The sequence below is a fragment of the Sitophilus oryzae genome, unplaced genomic scaffold (genome assembly GCF_002938485.1).
Source record: "Sitophilus oryzae breed Bouriz unplaced genomic scaffold, Soryzae_2.0 scaffold_1615_pilon_pilon, whole genome shotgun sequence".
NCBI classification, from domain to species: domain Eukaryota; kingdom Metazoa; phylum Arthropoda; class Insecta; order Coleoptera; family Curculionidae; genus Sitophilus; species Sitophilus oryzae.
In genome coordinates this window covers 223,943-246,070 of record NW_022146298.1, presented here as the reverse complement: position 1 = coordinate 246,070, position 22,128 = coordinate 223,943, and positions in this window count along the sequence as shown.

The following is a 22,128-nucleotide window of genomic DNA, read 5'->3' as shown; positions in this document are numbered from 1 at the left end:
TATAAAATTTAAATTAAACTCACAAGATAGCAGTAATTACTTTGAAAATGGATGCTTTAAACATCTTTCGGTATTTTTTCAATGAGGGTGGTTTAAATTTTAAAAGATTTTATATTTTTTGAAGATTCTAATTTTGACAAGAGAAAAATATTTCTCTTCTTGTTTGCGGTTGTTCTTAGCAAACGCTATAGCAGCGTCCTACAACGTATGTGCTCCTAAACAATTATAAGCCAACGGTCACACAGAAAGCGTTTTTAGCGTTTTGCGTTTTTTGCGTCTCAAGCGCTTTTTGCGATTTTACCGTTTGAAGCGTTTTTTTTTATTTGTGTCCATTAAAAACACACAAAAGAAGCGGCAGTTTCTATCAAGATGTCAATTAGTAACGTGGCAGCTCATGGATTCCCGGCCCGTTCAACAATCAATCCTTTGAGAAAGAGATAGGCGAGATGCGCGCGATTAGCATTGAAGAGACGAAGATAAAAGATGCGGGGATTGAATTCTGACGCGGCCGGGGCATATATTCAGCGACAAACACAATTTACTGCTAGTGCCATTTGATATTTATTTTACAAATTTTAGTTTATATGTGTATAGTTTTTTTTTATGTTGTAGTGTTGTGGTTACTTGTTATAATTATAATATAATATAATAAATAATTATAATTATATAATAGAATAGTAAATATTACTAGTTGCTAACGCAATTTTAGGACATGATTTATGAAACTTTTTGGAGTGTAACTTCTTTACGCGCGCTGGGAGTAAAAATTCTAGGCCGTGACAAACGAGCTAGCGAGACGGCCCGGACACACGAGCTAGTTGTAACGAAACGTGTTAAAGGCTTGGAAATACGTAGTGACGCGACGTGTATTTGTGAGCAGTTCACGTGTTTATCAAAAAAAAAAATTACGCGTTAAAAACTTCTTCATTGTTTCTGGTAAAAAACCTTTCTTAAGCAAAAAAAATATATTTTTACGTGTAAAAAACTATTTGTTACACGTAAAAAACTATTTTTTACGCCTAAGAAAATATATATAATTTATTGCTTTTTCAACATTCAAACTCCACTTTTTCCTTCAAATTTTTGAATTTAATAGAATCTTCCTAAACAGTAGATGTTCTCTATAAAAATATTTTTAGATAATACCCTAAAATGAAAAAAATGCATACTATTTAATTTATTTTTATTGTATTACTAAATATAACGTCCGCCTATGACGGGGTCTCATCTTAGAAATCGCTAAAGACGCTACAGAAAACAAACTGATTTAGCCAAACGGCGTCTTGGCGGCTAGCCGAGCCTTCCAATCTAAACTTGTTTCTAAGTCCCAACCTGGTGTGATTGACGAATGAAGTCATGTGCAGGTTCTGCCAATCTGAAGAAAAAACGACAAGCCTGACAAATATGCGGTTCTTTGTACTAGGGAATGATAGGCCTTTGACTAAGATCTATATGGAGGGTTTAGTCTATAAGTTGCTAGTCTTTTTGGAAAGAATAGGACTGGAGAATGTAACTAGATATCAGAAAAGGACCGATAGCAACCTCAAAAAATCTAATTTAATCAATCTAATTACTTTCAAATAAAGTTTTTACATTTATTAGCCTCACGTCATCCAAACGTCACCTATCAAACTATCGATCACGCAGACATGAAAATTCTTAATAGGCTTCAGCGTAGTACAGCCCCATAAATCGATTCTGTCACGCAGTCAAAATTTAACGGCGACTTAAAAGCTTTGTCTGAACCGTTTAAAGAGCCCGAATTTAATATAACTAACTTCACTATGAGCGAACTTCGTAGGGAACATTAACAGTCAAAAGAAAAAGTAAGAATCTCCCTCTTTTTGGAACACTTTGTTCTTGTAGCTCTAACTAAATTCGCTTTGATCGAGAGATTTTATTAGGGAAAGTTCCTTTAGAGGGGTGTTTGATATGTCTTAGAAAGTGGTTTAGGTTTCAGGATATTTCAGTGGCAACTTTTCGGTGTCAACGTTCGAAAGTAGAGTATTTTGATTTTTAAAGTTCTTTCTGTTTTAAGCAGTGTTTACGACACACATTTGTATTTTTTGTAGCAAGTCATTTATTTTTATACTCGTATTATGAGCACAAATGTATTTATATTTGATACCCAATTAAACTTTTAGTTACGTAATCGAGGGTACGATTTTTAAATTCATTGTTGCCAACCATGGACATATTCGGCGGCGTGCTGACTAACTGGAATTTAAATTTCGCGCTGATGGAGATTCAGGTGGTGGCTTTACTGTAAAGAATATTAAGTTACCGCATATATTTATTTATTTCCTGGCATTGTCCTAGCAGACCTTGCAGTCGAACATTGTTCTTTTTAGAACGTCTTTCAGTGAGATGAGTACAAGATAGCTTAATAGCCGGAAAAAACTCATCGCAACTTTATGAGATTATTTTGAAGGAAAAAGCGGCAGTAATGGCCCTTTATGTCCTTTAAGTGCTGTTAAGAAGGTGAATTTTGTTGATGTAAATAATAACTGTTTATACATTTATTATTGATTTATTGTTGTTGCCTAATATATTTTTTGTTTATTTGATATGAACTATAGATCTCTTTCTAGTAAAGTAAAAGATCTAGTAAAGTAAAATATGTAATAATGCTTTTATAATTACCCATATACAGTGTGGTCCGAATTGTATTAAGGAAACTTACATAAAAATAAGTAAAAAAAGTTCGTATAATAGTATCCCAAGTAGCATTTTCACGACTTGCGACCACATGTTTACTAAACACAACGTTGGATTAGTTACAAAAAATAGTTAGCAGCGTACCTTGGGTATTAAAATAAATGTAAACGTTGTTGTAACGTTGTGCCGACGTTGAACTTGAACTACAACAAAGTAAAAGCTCCTGCGACGTCGAATAAACGTCGTCTTTTTAACCTTTTTTGCTTAAGTGATCTTTAGGTGATTCGGACAACGTAGTTACAATGTTGGGCAATAAAGAGTTTTCCGACGTCAGTTTTAGGACCTATTCCAACGTTATGCAAACGTCGTCTGTTTTACTAATTCCAATGTTGTTTAGTTTTCCTTATTCTTACGTTGGTAGGACGTCGAGCCACTACCTTTTTGCAACTGTATTGAACCATAACCTTAAATATTAAATTTTCACTTCATTGTTCTGTTCAGTCAGACAGTTCAGTGCTGTTTTTGTTTTTATAAAAAAAAACTTAATTAAAATGGGACGTAAGAAAGGCACATATAAAACTAAATTTAAATATACATCGACATATTACCGATACTTTAACCACTCCCTCGTTTATTTAGAATGCCTATAGGGGGCGGCACAAGCTAGACTCTAGGATGACTAAATTAGGCAATCTTGCGACTAGTATACTACCTGTTAAGGCTGAACTGCGACTTTATTAGTCCAGTATGCGACTACTCGAACTACTCCATCTTAATCTCCAAAACAACAAAGTGAAAGCCGCCATGTTGTTGAATAAGAAAATGTTTCGTTCCTAAAATAGCAATTCCTGCTTTTTGAATACATTAACTTGAAATATTTGACCCTAAACAACACGCGGAAACAATTTTTTTTCGACTGCGAATAAATTATTCTCATTTTACTAAAAAAAAATTTCAAGAAACTTTTTAAAACTTCTTTAATTTTAAGGCCCATTACTATTTTTCAAAGTAGAAACAATACATTTATCAATAAAGTTCTTTGCATTTAACTTTCATGTCTTGGGTAACGAGTTACAGAGTTGGTTAAAGTGTTTCAATAATTGTGATCTTCAAACATCCTCCACACTTAAATACTTTTGTTTGGTTTTTCTTTACTGCCATCTGGTATATGTCTCTAACTAAATCATAAAAATAATATTTTTACTATAATTATCCCAATTTAGGATAAAACGCGACTTAGACGCCATATTATTATAATTTTGTATTTCTGTGAATTAGGATTTTAAACAACGTTGCAGTTTGTACTAAATTAGGCTGCTAGCCAACGTAGGTATCCAACGTCGTTTCGACCCAAAAATTATTCTCCAAACTAGTGCACACTAGGGTTGGCACGAGGTTGTGCCGACGTTGCGCCCCGACGTTTGGTCGTGTGACACAACGTTGTCCCGACGTCCAAATGCTGCTTGGGATATTATTCAATGAGCATATATAATGATGGCTGTTATTCAGCGGATGAAGTTTATGACATGAGCCGCAGGCGAGTGTCATATACCATCCAAATTCGAGCCATTGTCAATAGCCATCCATTTCCGAGCCATTGCCATTGTGCGAGCCAAGTGTCAATAGCGAGTAGAATACTATACTTTATCCAGGATTATCAAAAAAAATTAGATAATATTAATATAAGTTTTTATTTTTAATGTCAAAAAAATATTGAACGGGTATAACGAGTAAGTAACATGGAAACAAAACAATGAAATTTTCTTTACCTATGTAGCTAACTAATTTTATTTTGTGCGTACAATCGCATTCCAAGCCGGTTTGGATCGAGCACAGCTCTTGTTTTTAGTTTGGATCGAAATATCCGTGGAAGCGGTGAATAATGAAACCATTATTCACTAGTGAATAATGAATATTATTATTATTTCATAAACTCATGTATAATAATCAAATTATAGACGAGTCGTGGATAAAGTTCTGTAATAAAATGCATCGTTTCGGATATACAAGGTGTATAAATTTCAGTTTTATCCGTTTTTTTTTAATAATTCCTCAATTAACATTGATATTTGGATGAAAATTGGTGTCTGGGTGCTTTTTGACATAAGAAGTTCGATTTTGATGCCAGTACGACTCCTACTTGAAGGCGGCGTCACATACATATTGTTTAACTATTTTGAAGAGTATTATTATCATTTCGTCCGTATCTGTATTATTGACTGAAAAATATACATTTCTATTCTTTTTTATTACGGAACAAAAGGTTTCTTAGTAAAAATCAATACGAGAAATTGTTCTCAAAATATTTGATATCGAAATAATAAATAATAAATACATATCAATACGTTAACAAAAATTAAACATGTTGACAAGATAGTTATTAGACTGTAACAATAATTTTGGAATAGTTCGGTGCCAAAAGCTCAAAAGAAACTGTTTTATCATGACAAGTTTTATGTCAATTTTTAGTAAATGACGTTTAGAGATTGGCCTCGCCAAAATTATCATCGATTATCATTCCTTTGACGCCATTTTTTTGATCATACGTTATTTTAAGAAAACGTCAAATCAACACAGCATAACTTTTACACTGCCTTATAAAATATTGAAACCTACAACAATAAATTATGCCCTCATATAAATTTTACCATACGCACACTATAATGCCTCTAACGACTTAATAACACACTCGCTAAACGCATTTCTAATTTGCTTATAATACGCGTGGCCGTCTAAGGACTTAAGAACTAGGTAGTTTTTCACCCTGGGTATTAATTATTGCACATGTACACACTAACGCATATACATACACGCTACAAATTATACTCATTAATCCGTAAAACTGGCGTTTTATCGGTCACACGAACGATGTCAAAACGACGGCGGCGGCGGCAAGCTAATTATTTTTGAGTAATTGAACCGCGTCTACTAAACGCTTCAATTACGCTTTGTTTTCTAAATATCACTTAGCCAAGCAACCGGCAGCACGCGCTTATCGATTCAGGGGCGGGGGCGTGAAAAAATTACCCTCTACATCACATAAGGAGTTTTTTTTCTTCAGGGTTGTTACTTTAATAGGCCTAGTTCTTGACCGATTAATGGTAAAAAGCCTACAAGCGTTGATTGAAAGAATTGGGAAGATACGCAACATAATGGGAAAATTCGTGACAAGGCTGATTTGATTTCCCCTTACGTCTCAAGTGCTTTACAGTGTTGACACCAATTTTTTCGCGGTCAACGCATAAAACACTTATTTTCTATAATTAGGCCAGTGCAGGCATATTGAAGACGGTGTGAATCTGAAAGCGACAGTGTTGCCATATTAAAATATGTCTATAATTGGTTTGTACGACATATTAAAAAAGACGCGGATTGAAAATCCGCGTTTATGTATTGAAAATTTATTCATAGAATAAACAACAAAAATAAAAATTCTTTTATAATAATAATAATAATAATAATAATAAGTAAGTGGCAAGGAAAAGAGCTACATGGCCGATACCTCAACACACTTGATCTGGACAGCATTCATAAGCCAGCTTCAGTAGCATGGCTGACACACGGAACGATTTTTCCAGAGACAGAAGGATTTATGTGCGCAATTCAAGACCAAGTAATAGCCACAAGATCATACCTAAAATATATAATAAAGGACCCCACAATTAAAACAACTGTATGCCGAATGTGCGGAGAAGGAAACGAGAATATAGAACACATTATTAGTAGTTGTACAACGCTAGCTTCAAGAGAGTATACCGACAGACATAATAACGTAGCAAAAATAATACATACAGAACTTAGTTTGAAGTATAAATGCATTAACGAACGCATTCCATATTATAATTGTGTCCCAATGAACGTCCTAGAGAATGATGCTTGTAAATTATACTGGGATAGAGAAATATTAACAGATCGGACAGTGCAACACAACAGACCAGACATATGTCTGCTGGACAAACTCAAAAAAGAAATCTATCTTATTGATATCGCTGTCCCTGCCCCTACAAATGTCAACCGAAAACATCAAGAAAAGATCGACAAATACACCTTACTAGCACAGGATATGAAAGAGGTCTGGGGAGTGGATAGGGTGTCAGTGGTGCCTATAGTGATTGGATCAACTGGAGAAATCCCCAAGCAGCTCCTTCACAATCTGATAAAACTGGAACTTAACCAAAATCTTTACATACAACTTCAGAAGTCAGTTATTCTCGCAACATGCAACATAATGAGAAAAGTATTAAACTTGAGAAGATAGCTAAAAACTATTGTCTTGCCCCTTGGGGCCGACAATAGATTTACTTTACCGTGTAACGTGACAAAAAAAAAAAAATAATAATAATATTTATTTATTTCCAAATTATGTTACAAAAAAAAAACATAAAGAGAAATATCGTCAAACATCAAAATAAATATTCCAAAGCATATTACACATATTTTACAAAAATTAGATAAGTCTACTTACATAAACGGGAACATATATAGAAAAAAAATAAACCTAAAATTTACAATATTGGATATAATTCAACAATATTTCCTTAATCCTAATTAACCATTAAAATTAAAAAATTCTGGCAAGCTATAAGGCTCTATATTTAATAAATAATTTTTTAACTTAAATTTAAATTCGCTTAACTTTCCACAGAGTCTAAGTGTTAAGGGCAGTTCATTATAAAACTTTAAACACATATACAAAGGGCTTTTTTCCGTAATCGCAAGTTTATGAGCGGGGTAGTTTAGTAAATTCTTTCTAGTATTGTACTGATGTATTATGTTACTCTCAAAACATTCTCTATTCATGTAAAAATATACTAAACATTCATAAATATATAATGCATATACTGTCATAATTTTTTTAGATACTGAATATGTCGTATGCTCGAAAAAAGTCGTTTTGTTGGACTGGAAATGACAATTATTGACATTTACCATATCTTACATATAAAATAACAGCGATCTTCATTTCCAAGCCAAAACTCTGACGCCGTTTTTTGTTAAATGATATAATATTATATTAAATTTTGTTTAATAATAGAAAATCCGTATTATTTACGTACTGTACCCAAAATCCATATATCTACGGATTACTTAACTAGAAGATCAATAATAAGTAGATTTATATAACATATAGCTCTGATAAGGATATGGTAGACCAGATAAATCTTGCGTTGCTGAACATATTGCTGATAAAGAAAATTGTATAGATATTAATAATTTAAATTAGTTAAACAAGTGTCAAATTACAGGCAATTAGTTGCATATGAGAGCGTCAAAATTAATAAATGTAAAGATAGTATGAAGAGAGGCAACGGTCAAATTCCTCCCAGTTCTCTCTTCCTATTACTCTAATTGCAGATATTAATTGTTACGCTGGGTGGGTTCTGACTCGGCTGGCTAGATCTTGCCACGCCCACTCGGTACCCACTGAGCGAGTATATAAACGCTCAAATTGTAGATATTAGATTAGTTTTAATCATCTGCTGATGATGCTAACATGGTTAGCGAAACGCGCGTTCAGTGTAAAAGTAAAAGTGTTTTGAAATTTAAATACATATATATATAATAACACTAGCATGTACCCGCGACTTCGTTCGCGTCGAATTAATCATTTGTAATGGTGATGATGAAGCAAAGCAAGAATTTCCATTAACATACAAACTGGATAAAATTTTCTCACATTTATGTCAGCATGAGAAAAAACAATATGGCGATATTATTATATAACTTCGTAATATTTGAGAGGTAATTTCATCTCGTTAGAATTTGACTTTCGAAGAATCCGTTTGCCAAAAATAAGTTTTTTACGTCAAGCAGTTTAAGCAGAATCGTGGTTAATCAATTACCCAACTTTTTGGAACACGGTGTATGATTTTTTTAAAAAAAATCAAAATATGTAAAAAACAAAATAAGTTATGCGTGCCCAAGCGTTTTCGCGAAAGACTAACCGTTTTAAATAAATATATTATATGTAATATTTGAGGGGCGTTTTCACCCTCTTGGAATTTGAGATTCGAGAAACCCCTCCTTATCGAACCTCTGCATCCCACAGTCAATCCGTTTGCCAAAAATCAGCTTTAAACGTCAAGCAGTTTAATCAGAATCGTGATTACTCAATGGTCATATTTTATGAAACACCCTGTATAAATTTTTAAAAAAATCTTAAAATATGTAAAACAACAAAATAAAATATACGTGTTTAAGAGTTTTTTCCGTAAAACTCACCGGTTTTTAAATAAAAAATATTCTAATATTTGATGGGTGGTTTCACCCCCTTAGAATTCGAGTTTCGAAAAATTCCTTCTTATCGAACTTCTACACCCTAAAGTCAATCCTTTTTCCAAAAATCAGTTTTCTACGTCAAGCGCTTTAAGCAGGATCGTGATTAATCAATGAACAGATTTTTCGAAACACCCTGTATACATTTTTAAAAAATCTTAAAATGTGTAAAGAAACAAAATAAAATATACGGGTTTAAGAGTTCTTCCGAAAAACTCACCGGTTTTTAAATAAAGAATATTCTAATATTTGAGGGGTGGTTTCACCCCATTAGAATTCGAGTTTCGAAAAATTCCTTCTTATCGAACCTCTACACCCTAAAGTCAATCCGTTTTCCAAAAATCAGCTTTTTACGTCCAGCGCTTTAAGCAGGATCGTAATTAATCAACGACCAGATTTTTCGAGACACCCTGTATACATTTTTAAAAAATCTTAAAATATGTAAAAAACAAAATAAAATATATGAGTTTAAGCGTTTTTTCGGAAACTTGACCGCTTTTTAAATAAAAAAGTATTGTAGTATTTGAGGGGTGATTTCACCCCTTTGGAACTGGAATTTCGAAAAATCCCTTCTTATCGAACCTCTACACCCTAAAGTCAAAGTCAATCCGTTTTCTAAAAATCAGCTTTTTACGTCAAGCGCTTTAAGCAGGATCGTGATTAATCAATGACCAGATTCTTCGAAACACCCTGTATACATTTTTAAAAAATCTTAAAATGTGTAAAAATACAAAATAAAATATACGTGTTTAAGAGTTTTTCCGAAAAACTCAGCGGTTTTTAAATAAAAAATATTTTAATATTTGAGGGGTGGTTTCACCCCCTTAGAATTCGAGTTTCGAAAAATTCCTTCTTATCGAACCTCTACACCCTAAAGTCGATCCGTTTTCCAAAAATCAGCTTTTTACGTCAAGCGCTTTAAGCAGGATCGTGATTAATCAATGACCAGCTTTTTAGAAACACCCTGTATACATTTTTAAAAAATCTTAAAATATGTAAAAAAACAAAATAAAATATATGTATTTAAGCGTTTTTTCGGAAACTTGACCGTTTTTTAAATAAAAAAATATTGTAGTATTTGAGGGGTGATTTCTTCACCCCTTTGGAACTGCAATTTCGAAATATCCCTTCTTATCGAACCTCTACACCCTAAAGCCAATCCGTTTTCCGAAAATCAGCTTTTTACGTCAAGCGCTTTAAGCAGGATCGTGATTAATCAACGACCAGATTTTTCGAAACACCCTGTATACATTTTTAAAAAATCTTAAAATATGTAAAGAAAGAAAATAAAATATACGTGGTTAAGCGTTTTTTTCGGAAACTTGACCGTTTTTTAAATAAAAAATATTGTAATATTCCACCCCCCTTTTTACCCCCTTAGGGGATGAATTTTAAAAAATCCTTTCTTATCTCACGTAAACATCATAAAAGGAACCCCTGTACAAAATTGTGTTGAAATAAACTACCCCAATCATTCTTGTTAACGAAATTTAAAGAAAAATCTTATCAAATACATGCAAAAAAATTAATTTGGATAGTTTAGTTTGTTTAGAAACTTTTTTATCTCTTGTATTTTTTTGATAAATCTCACCAGTTTGAAATTAAAAAATAAAATGTAAAGCATTACATGTCAGGACAAAAAAACATTTTCTGATAAAGAATCTAGTGGGCTGCTGTAATTCTTTTAGGAAAAAATCTAGTCGGCCGCTGTTACTTTTTAGGATGTTCCTAATATTATTTTATTTGACATTACTCTACTGCAATACGTTATTATCTAGATGATTATTATTATCGTTATTATCACTAGAGTCTTAACCTAAAAATGTTTTTTGTCCTCACATGTAATGCTTTACATTTTATTTTTTAATTTCCAATCGGTGAGTTTTATCAAAAAAACACAAGAGGTAAAAAAGTTTCTAAACAAACTAAACTATCCAAATTAAAGCATTTGCATGTGTTTGATAAAATTTTTCTTTAAATTTCGTTAACAAGAATGATAGGGGTAGTTTATTTCAACCCCTTCCACTCATTTTAAAAAAGTAAAAAAATTACCTGAAAGTGTGTTTTCATAACAGTAATGCTTCCATAAAATTTCATTAGTCTATCTCTTTTCGTTTTCAAGATAAAAAATAAAATATTATTTTTCCGCCATCTTTGTACCGCGATATCTCCCTAATGGTTGACTTTTGACCCAACGTTTATAAAGCGTACCTTTATTTTGAACAAGAAATCACCCCCTAAAGTTTTTCGCATTTGTTTTGAAACACCCTGTATATAGATTAAAATGTCTTTAGTTTCATAAAAAAACAGCGCAGTGATTCAAAAACCGTATCTTTGTGCCTCTGTTCATAAACGATAAAACTGTAAAATACACAAAAATGGAACACGCTGTACATTTACCTCTATTAGAACCCACCTACGTCGTTCGAAAACCCTCCCCTCTGACCCACATCGTCGTTCTCCCCCAAAGCAAATATTTTCCTGCCGAATTTTCGGACTTTTATTTGCATCCCTTCGCCCTTGTGTACGTCCCGTGCGTTTTCATTCATCCCCCCAAAGGGATAAACCGCTTGACCGCTAAAAACGGTGAAAACAAGGGCTGATGTCCTTGTCCAAAAACCGACCATACGCTTGGCGTCATATGCCTACGTATTGCGAAAATTTTAATTTAAAAATTGTCTATAGACCGGAATTTTTGTAGTATGTATACGTGAGGTATGGTGACAGGAAGCAGTATTTTATACAGGGTATTGTCCCTTAAATAAGTGCAGTTATTTTAAGGGTCGTGTGAGACCACTAATGTTGGAGACCCGGTCGGAATTGGTATATTGGTAGTTCATATTAAGTCGGACACAGAAATCCGCTATTCTTAACACGTATCCGATTGTCAGCCATTTTAAAATCGTTTTTTGTTTTTAAAATTTATATTCACATTTCGATTTCAGTAGAATAATATTGATAGGGTTGAGTTTGGGGGGAACCACACTACAGTTTTATGATTAAACCAGCTAGAAAATTAAAAAAATATTTTGCGAGTTACTTTTTTATAGATATTTTTATTTCATAAATCTACCTAATTTTAAAGGCGCTCGTTGTTTTCCGGAGTATTTTAATCAGATATATCAAGAAAGTGACTTTCGTTGACAAAACTGATGTCTGGATTAATGATTCAGAATTATTATAATATGAAATTAGATAGGCCCTTATATAGTTATATTCGAGGAGTGATTATGAATCCATTTGTAATTAGGTAGTTTGGTTAAGTTTCTATGTATTCTTGGTAGCGAATATAAAACCAAACGTAACGTAAGTGCTTAGCGACGAATTTTAAGTAACTAAAATCCAACGTAATATGACGTTGGTAATTGGTAGAATTACATTCCCTATTAGGTCAGATACCGACGTCGAGGCGACCCGAATCTGTATTCCCCATTTAGGTGCAAATAAAGGTCGTCAGGCGGTCGAACCGACGTTGGTACCCGACGTCGGGTTTATTGAACGCGACGTATACCCGACGTTAAATAACGTCCAAATGCTACTTGGGAATGAAAGAGACATGATGTTCCAGCATATGTTAGCATTAACATCATATATAATTTTTCTTCAATTCAATCGCGTTTTTTCTGTTCTTAAATACAACACCTGATTCTTCGGCACAATGGATCACCCTGTATATGTATATATGCCAGCCAGTAAGTTTTCTAGCATAGTCATCGCCAAATTTGGCCCTAATGACGCTTTTGTCGGACCAGAAACAGCGATGATGGATCGCCTGCCGTACGGTTCGGATGTGAAGTGTGAACGAGGAAGTTTCATAATTAGTTGGAGATGATGCCCGGGCAAAAAATACCCCGGGGACCCAGGAAACGGTGCATATTTTAAAAGGCAGAGTGGGGGAAAACTTTGGATTTGTGTGGGGAGGCAAAAAAGGTGCCGGCAATTGTTCGGTAACGCCGCAAAGTTAAACTTGTCTGGATATAGTACAAAATAAATGGATTTATGCCAGTCTATAATTATGTTTTTTTTTTCAAACATCACCAATATATTATTTTTTTCATAGCAACTGTTAAAATTGCCTTATATCTATCAAAAATAGTAGATAAAATAGTACTTTAACCGCAAAGGTAGATTAAATGATACTTTAACAGCGAGGATAGGTTAAAAACTTTATTTCTTCTCGCACGTTTTTAATTGCTTTCATTTTTGAAAATTTTTGTATTCCTTTTCATAGGTTATTCGGGATTTAAATGGAACTATTTTGGATATGGCGTTTGTCGCCTCAGCCTGAATATCTGTTGGTAATTTACTTATTTCGCTTTGAGCCATTTCTGGCTCCAATTCAATCAGCAATGGACACAAAAGAGAATTAAAAAATTGTGACTCAAAACTGACAACTAAAGAGACAGCTTATTCAGAGAGAACGCTAATTATATCCACGTAGCTGGGTACGTCACCCGCCTTTGACGTCACTGCTACCTCAGCAGTAGAAGCCTATAAATATAAGTTTCATTTATATTTTCTCATCTTTTTGTTAGTACTGTTCAACCAAACATATTAATAAACTGATCAAGTCTCTGTGTTGTTTTTTAAAAAGTAATTGTCCCGGTCACGAAAGAAAACTGGCGCAGTCGGTAGGATTTGCCAAGCCATCTAACAAAATCGTAGTTGGTGCCCGTAACGCGGATTAAATTGGTAAAACCCAAAAACGGACGGATCGAGACAGTGAAAAGCAAAGAAACAGCCCAAAGACACCGTTGGAACAGAGGACAAGCATCGCCGAAAGTCCAACACCTGGCAGAAGGACAAGCATCGCCGAAACCAGCAGAATAAGGACCTGGTCGAGGACAAACATAGCCAACACCAGTTAGGTTAAGAAGAAACGAAAAACGAAGCAACGAAAAACGAAAAACCACCCGAAAAACGAAATCATCACCCGAAAAACGAAATCATCAACGAAAATCATCCCCGAAAACATCGCACTCAATGAACATCGTAGCTAGACTCACCCTGTACATCTCTCTACTGTAAGTCGTATTTTTTCTATTCTGCTTATTAGTATCGTATTTTGCATTTACTTTTATTTTTATTTTTAAAACTATTTTCGCATTTTGCTTTTTCTCATATATATCCATTTTCCATTTTCCATTTTATTTTTTAATTTTTATTCGTAAAAAACGATTTGATTAAGTTTATTTTATGTCCGATTCAGATAGTGAAATCGAAGAAATAACTAATAAATTTAGGCTTCAAAATTTAAGTTCTAGACATTTTGAAAAAGATAGTTTTGAACAAAGTCTCAGATATAGAACTATTTCTGATTCAATTATTAACTCTGAACTGGAAAATATTTTAGATCAAGTAATGGCTACTTCAAATCAATCTCAAAATCCATCTCAAATTAATTATTCATTTTTAAGATTATATATTGATACAATTCCAGTGTATGATGGCAATCCACATACTTTAAATATTTTTATTGATACGTGTCAAAGCTTAATAACAAACTTTTATAGAGAAGGAAACGATGGACATAATAATTTTATAATGCGTTACCGCAATAATCGGAAGATTATCAGGCGAGCATTGAGTTTAATTAGTTCACGTATTCATGAATTAAATTCATGGGATCAAATTAAAAACTTATTAAATCTTAGCTTTGGTGACCAACGAAATCTAGATTGTCTTGTTCAAGATTTGATTATCCTAAAACCTAATCGTAACGAAACTCCATATAATTTTGGAATGAGGTGTCAAGACGCACGTTCCTTAGTATTTTCAAAATTAAATATGTTAAAGTCTAAACCCAGCTGAACACACTATAAAAATAGCAAATTATGAAGAACTAGCATTAAAAACTTTTATTAGAGGCTTAAGTGGTCAATTGCAAAATAATATTAAGCCCAAGAGACCAAAAACTTTAGAAAAAGCTATGAGTTTGGTTATTGAAGAAGAAAATTTTCTTTATAGCCAAAATAAACAAAATTTGGTAAATAACAATCAAACTTTTCAACTGAATCAAAGATTTACACCTGTAGATAATCCTTTCAGTAAACCAATTAATTTCCAAAATAATAATTCCAATCTCTCTTTCCCAAAATTGCAGAATAATAATCCTTTTCAGAATAATCCTTTTCTGAATAATCCTTTTCAGAATAATCCATTTCAACAAAATAATCAAAAACCTTTATTTTCACCTTATAATAATTTTAAAAATAATTCTCAACAAAATTTATTTAGACCTAATAATCAATCATTTAATAACAGACCAAATTCTAACCAATTTCCAATGAGATCAAATGTATTTCCAAGACCAACTTTTCAACCTTTTAATAGACAAATGAATTATCCTCAAAGGAATAATTTCCAACAAAATTTTAATCAAAATCCAAAACCATTTTTTAAATCTAGTCAAGTTATAAAAAATCAAAATATACAAAAACCAGAACCCATGGAAGTATCATCCGGTAGAAATGCAGTTATGCATCCCAAGCAAAATTTATTATTTTCTCAAAACATTAACCCGGTGACCCAGAATGATTATCCTAATGAAACCTTTGATTGTTCTCAATATTATTGCGAAGAATATCCAGACTATGCTGACCAAGAATATTATAATTATTATTGTAACAATGAAAATGCAAGTTCTAATAATTATATCTCGACGACATATGACACACAAGAATATAATGAACAATTGAATAATGAACAATTTAATAATGAGTGTTTGTTTCCCAATAATAACACAGACACAGATAATGTAAATTTTCCTTTGACTCCACCTATGAAGGAAATAACTTAATTAATATTAATGCACTTAATAGAAAAAATCTACCTCATATTTTTATTCCGGAACTTAATGCTAATTTCTTAATAGATACAGGTAGTTCAAAAAGTTTAATTTCTCCTAAATTAGTAAAACAATTTTATCCGAATTCTATATTTTTTGAAGATTTTCAAATTCAATCAGCTCATATGATATCCTATCATAATGAAGTTATTGTCATACCTATTTTTAATATTTTTAATGAAAATCAAAAACACAAATTTTATGTTTTTAAATTTAGTGACAAATATGATGGTATTATTGGTACAAATCTATTAGAGCAAATTAAAGCTATAATTGATATGAACCGTAAATTATTGATAACACCCCGTATAAAAATACCTATTATTTATGAATGTGACGATAGTACATATAATATAACAATTAATCCAAGATCGAAACAAATCGTTAAAATTCCCGTTAATATTGAAAAAGGTACAGTATTATTAAATTACACAAATTTTGGAAAATCTGTGGAAACACCAGAAGCAATTGTCAACGTAGAAAATTATTTTGCTTTAACAACAGTAACCAACAGCAACATAGTTCCTATCGAAATAACTTTTAACGAGCCTATGGAATGTGAAATATTGAATATCCAAGAAATAAACTGCTTAGAAAAAATGGAAATTGATGAACCACTATCCAATAATCAAGATAACATTTTAAAATCAAATTTAAAACAGTTACGCCTAGAACATTGTAACCAAGAAGAAAAAAAAGCAATTAGAGAACTTTGCTTTGAATACAGAGATATATTTTATTGTGAAAAAATACCCTTAACTTTTACGAACCAAATCCAGCACAAAATAAATCTAAAAAATGAAACACCAATATATACGAAGACATACAGATATCCAGAAGTCCATAAAGAAGAAGTACGTAACCAAATCAATAAAATGATGGATCAAGGTATTATTCAAGATTCTATATCACCATGGTCCAGCCCAATTTGGATAGTCCCGAAAAAACTGGACGCATCAGGAAAAAGAAAATGGCGATTAGTAGTGGACTACAGAAAATTAAATGAAGAAACAATAGATGACAAATATCCGCTACCTAATATATCTGATATATTAGACAAGTTAGGACGCAGCCAATATTTTACAACATTGGACTTAGCAAATGGATTTCACCAGATAGAAATGTGTTCCGAAGATATATGTAAAACGGCGTTTTCAACCGAAAATGGGCATTATGAATTTAAAAGAATGCCCTTTGGACTCAAAAATGCGCCCTCGACGTTTCAAAGAGTTATGGATAACGTCTTGAGAGGAATACAAAACGAAGAATGCCTAGTTTACCTAGATGACATCGTAATATTTAGTACATCATTACAAGAACACCTAGAAAGACTAAGAAAAGTGTTTGAACGATTAAGAAAAGCCAATTTCAAAGTACAGTTAGATAAAAGCGAATTTTTACGTAAAGAAGTAAATTATTTAGGACATGTCATAACGTCTCAAGGAGTAAAACCCAACCCTGACAAGATAGAAGCAATTAAAAAATTTCCAATACCTACTACACCTAAAGAAATAAAAAGTTTTCTCGGATTAGTGGGATATTATCGAAAATTTATTCAAAACTTTGCTAAAATTACGAAACCCTTAACAAAATGCCTAAAGAAAAATTCGAAGATTATTCATAATCAAGAATTTATTTCAGCTTTTAATACTTGTAAAAATTTATTAATTAACGCACCTATTTTACAATATCCAGATTTCAAAAAACCATTTATATTGACAACAGACGCTTCAAATGTGGCCTTAGGAGCAGTCTTATCTCAAGGACAAATAGGTTCTGATAAACCAATAGCTTTCGCTTCAAAAGGACATTAAATGAGACAGAAACACGGTATAGTACAATCGAAAAAATTACTTGCGATTGTATGGGCATGTAAATATTTCCGACCATATTTATTTGGACGAAAATTCACAATTTACACTGACCACCGACCATTGATATGGCTATTTAACTTGAAAGAAACCAAATAGTAAACTAGTAAGATGGCGCTTAAAATTAGAAGAATTTGACTATGAATAATGTACAAAAAAGGAAAAATAAATACCAATGCAGACGCACTTTCAAGAATTCAAATAAATGCTCTAGAAAATGAATCGATGATAAATCACCCTGGAGACACAGAAGAACAAGGATTCGACCCTATTGATTATCTAAGAGACCTAGCAGAAAATGTTGACCGTGAAGAACAACCCTCAACAAGCCAAAAGAACACAGATAAAACTAAAGAAAAAGAAAAGATAAAAATTCTCCAAGATATACAAATTAGATCACCAAGAACTAGGAAAGAAGTTCAGAAAAAAGAGTTACAACAAGAAGAAGAACAAGAGCAAAAACATGAAGATATACAAGAAAAAGAACAAGAGGATTTAACTACACAACATTCTAACGTCATGGAAACTACCAATGATGGAATTTCAATATTGGAAGAGATTATAAACAACAAAACAAATCAAATATTAGTTTTTCCACATCTTCATAATAAATTAATTGTTAATCAAGAAAACTATCAACATCATAAAATAATTAATGTCAAAATTCCCAAAACTAATAACTATAATTTAATATTTGAATTTTTAAGGGATTATACAGTGGAAAGTAAAACTTATCACATGTATTTTCATTTAGATGAATTTTATAAACAATTTAATAAAGTTTATCTTGAACGCTTCTCGGAGAAGGGACCAAAATTAATACGTTGTACTAAGTTAATAAATACAGTAATAGATAAAGAAGAACAAATTTTACTAATCAAAAATCATCATGAAGGGAAAACAAATCATAGGGGCATAAGTGAAACTCTCGAATATTTAAAAAGAAATTATTTTTGGATAGGCATGAAAAAAGAAATTACAAATTATATTAATTGTTGCGACATCTGTCAACGCGCAAAATATTGTAGGAAAAAACCTTATTCACCTTTAATGTTAACTGAAACAGCTTCTAAGCCTTTTCAAAATGTTCATATTGACGTATTCTATTATAATTCAAAAATGTATTTAACTCTAGTTGACGCATTTTCAAAATATGCACAAGCAATTGAAATACCTGGAAAAAATGCAATAAACATCGCAAATGCCTTAATTAAATATATTGCTTTTGCGGGAATACCAGAAAAAATAATTTTAGACAATGGGGCAGAATTTAAGAACGAAACTGTCAAAGAACTTTTAAATTTACATAAAATTAAAGTACATTTTACCACCCCCTTACATCACGAATCAAACAGTGTAGTTGAAAGATTTCACTCCACAATTATAGAACACCTAAGATTACTGAAAGAAAGTTTCCCTACTGAAACTGAAGGATTGATGGATTATGCTATTATTGCCTATAATAATACAATACATAGCTCAACAAAATATACACCATTTGAACTAACTTTTGGTCATACGAACTCAAGAGAGCCAAATGAGATATTTAATCTAAAAGAATATTTTACAGATTATACCCAAAATCATAAACAAAAACTAGAAAAAGTTTATGAAAAAGTAAAGGAAGATCTAAATAAACAAAAAGAGAAAGTTGTTTCTAAACACAATGTAAAAGGAAACACAAATGATGAATTTAAATTAGGACAGACGGTATATAAATTAAACCCTTTAAAAAGGAATAAATCAAAAAATAAATTCTTGGGACCATATACTATAACAAAAATGTTAGAAAGGAATCGAGTGGAAATAACTCGGAAAAAAGATCCGAATAAAAAAGAAATACTACATATTCAAGAATTGAGGAAACCACCTGTTGTTTCAGATTCGCCACCACCTATGGAGAACCAAAATACCACCGAATGAATGATAACCCAGGAATACTACCCTTAAAATTAGGCAACGCCCAAAATAAAATCGACACTTGGAAATTTATACAAGTATTTGATATAACTAATTTAATTCAACAATTTAATGAAATTCAAAATCAATATTTTAGAATAAAAATTGCTTTTGAAAATAATACCAATGTTTCAAAAACATACAAATATAATTTTTATAACTCTTATAATTTAGCAACTTTATTGCAAACTAAAATAAATATTCAAATTAAACAAATTAATCCTTTATATGGTGCTAATAATAATAGATATAAACGTGGTTTAATTGATGGACTGGGATCAATAATCAAATCAATAACTGGTAACTTAGATCAGTATGATGCTGAAAAATATAATAAAGCCATTGAAAATCTTTCTGACAATCAATTAAAAATAAAAACTATTATTAAAAATCAAATTTCAATGTTTGACAAATCAATTGAAAATTTCCAAAATAATATTAAAAATCTATTTAATAATCAAATAATAATTAAACATCGTATTGACATGTTAGAAACAATTCTTTATAATACTGAAGCATATTTTCTTGACACATATCAATATTTACTATTACAAATTACTCTCACAAATAATCAATGAATATCAGATTATTTACGATATATTAGAAAAAATCGAAACTGCCATAAGTTTTGCTAAGATAAACGTATTTCACAATTCTATTGTTCAGAGTGACGAATTGTTCAAGGAAATAAATTCTGTTTCACAGTATTTACAGGACTCTAAACTACCTTTTAAACCTGAACTTATAAATTTAATACTTTTTGAAAAAACTATAAATATTAAAAGTTATAGTGAGACAAATAAAATAATTTTTATTTTAGAAATACCTATTGTGGAAAATGATAGTTATAATTTATATCATCTTTACCCATTTCCTGTAAAAAATAATAATTCCCTAAATGTAATAATACCTAATGCAAAATACTTAATATTTAATGAACAGAATTACGCGTTTCTGGACAATAAATGTGAAGAAGTGACTCAAGTGAATTTATCTGCAAAGACTCTAATATAGTTAAGATATCTAAAAATAATCCATGTGAAATTGAACTTTTAAAATATAATAAATTTATTTCTAATTGTCATTTAACACCTGTTGAAATTTTAGAAAATAAAGTTCAAAAATTGAACAAAATAAATGGATAGTTATATGTCCTAAACAAACTATTGCAGTTCAGTATTGTCAAAGTAATCATGAAAATATACCTTTATTAGGAAGTTACATTATTGAATTAAATTCTGATTGCGAAATAAAAATCAATGATGTAATGATTAAAAATTTAGGTGATACGAAATTTACCATTACCTTACCATTAAATCTAGATTCTATTGATTTAAATAATATACATCCTATTAGAAATATTATAGAAAATGATTTAGAATCGATTAAACCATTTATTTTTGAAACTAGTATTAATATTTGGGTTATTATAATGTATGTTTTATTTATATTTGTTTTAATTTATATATTGTATAAATGTCAGATATTTAACAAATTTAAAAGAAGAATTTTAGAAGAAAAGAAGAAATTCCACTCCAGGAAAATCCTGCACCGAACCCCAGAATTTTCCACTTGTGAGGAGGAATTATATCCACGTAACTGGGTACGTCACCCATAGCTGACGTCACTGCTACCTCAGCAGTAGAAGCCTATAAATATAAGTTTCATTTATATTTTCTCATCTTTTTGTTAGTACTGTTCAACCAAACATATTAATAAACTGATCAAGTCTCTGTGTTGTTTTTTAAAAAGTAATTGTCCCGGTCACGAAAGAAAACTCGCTAATAACCTTTGAATAAGAAGACTAAGGAAGGAGCATAATGCTATCCATGTATTCATGCATGGTGGGCGGAAAAGCCACCATAAAAGCTCTCTAGGGTGGGGATCCTTGACAGTTCTGTTTGACGATTCATTTGACACATTTGAATTTGATTTGAAATTTTGTGGATTTGTCAGTCTTTACGGAGCTTATTTTATGTGATTTATTATTTATTCTACTACTGATAGTTGTATAAAGATAGTAAATCTAGATGGAAATTGTGGCAGAACTTAAATTAACAGTGACACTATCGCGATTTATCGAAAAAGACTAAAATAGTTGGTTGTGTAGCGTGCGGTAGATCTCGGCAAAAATTGAGTGAAATAATGGAACAACTTTTCGCTAGTAAGTGACTATATAATATACATACGTGTAGTAAACCGATCATTTATGAAATTCATTTAAATTAACTAAATTATATATTTTTCTTGCATTTTAGCTTTTATTTATTACTTGTCAAAGATTAGATGTCAAAGAATTTAGATACGTTAATTTGACTTACCTGCTTCAGTAGCGTATCGGATGTTTGTGTTAATAAATACTTATTATAACTTATCTATTTTTATTAGAATTATATATTAACAATTTTAATAAGTACCAACATTTATTCACAACGTAAAATAAAAAAACAAATTATTGAGTCTACCCCACGTCTACCCTACATCATAGTTTTACATCTTTTAAATAAAATTAGAACG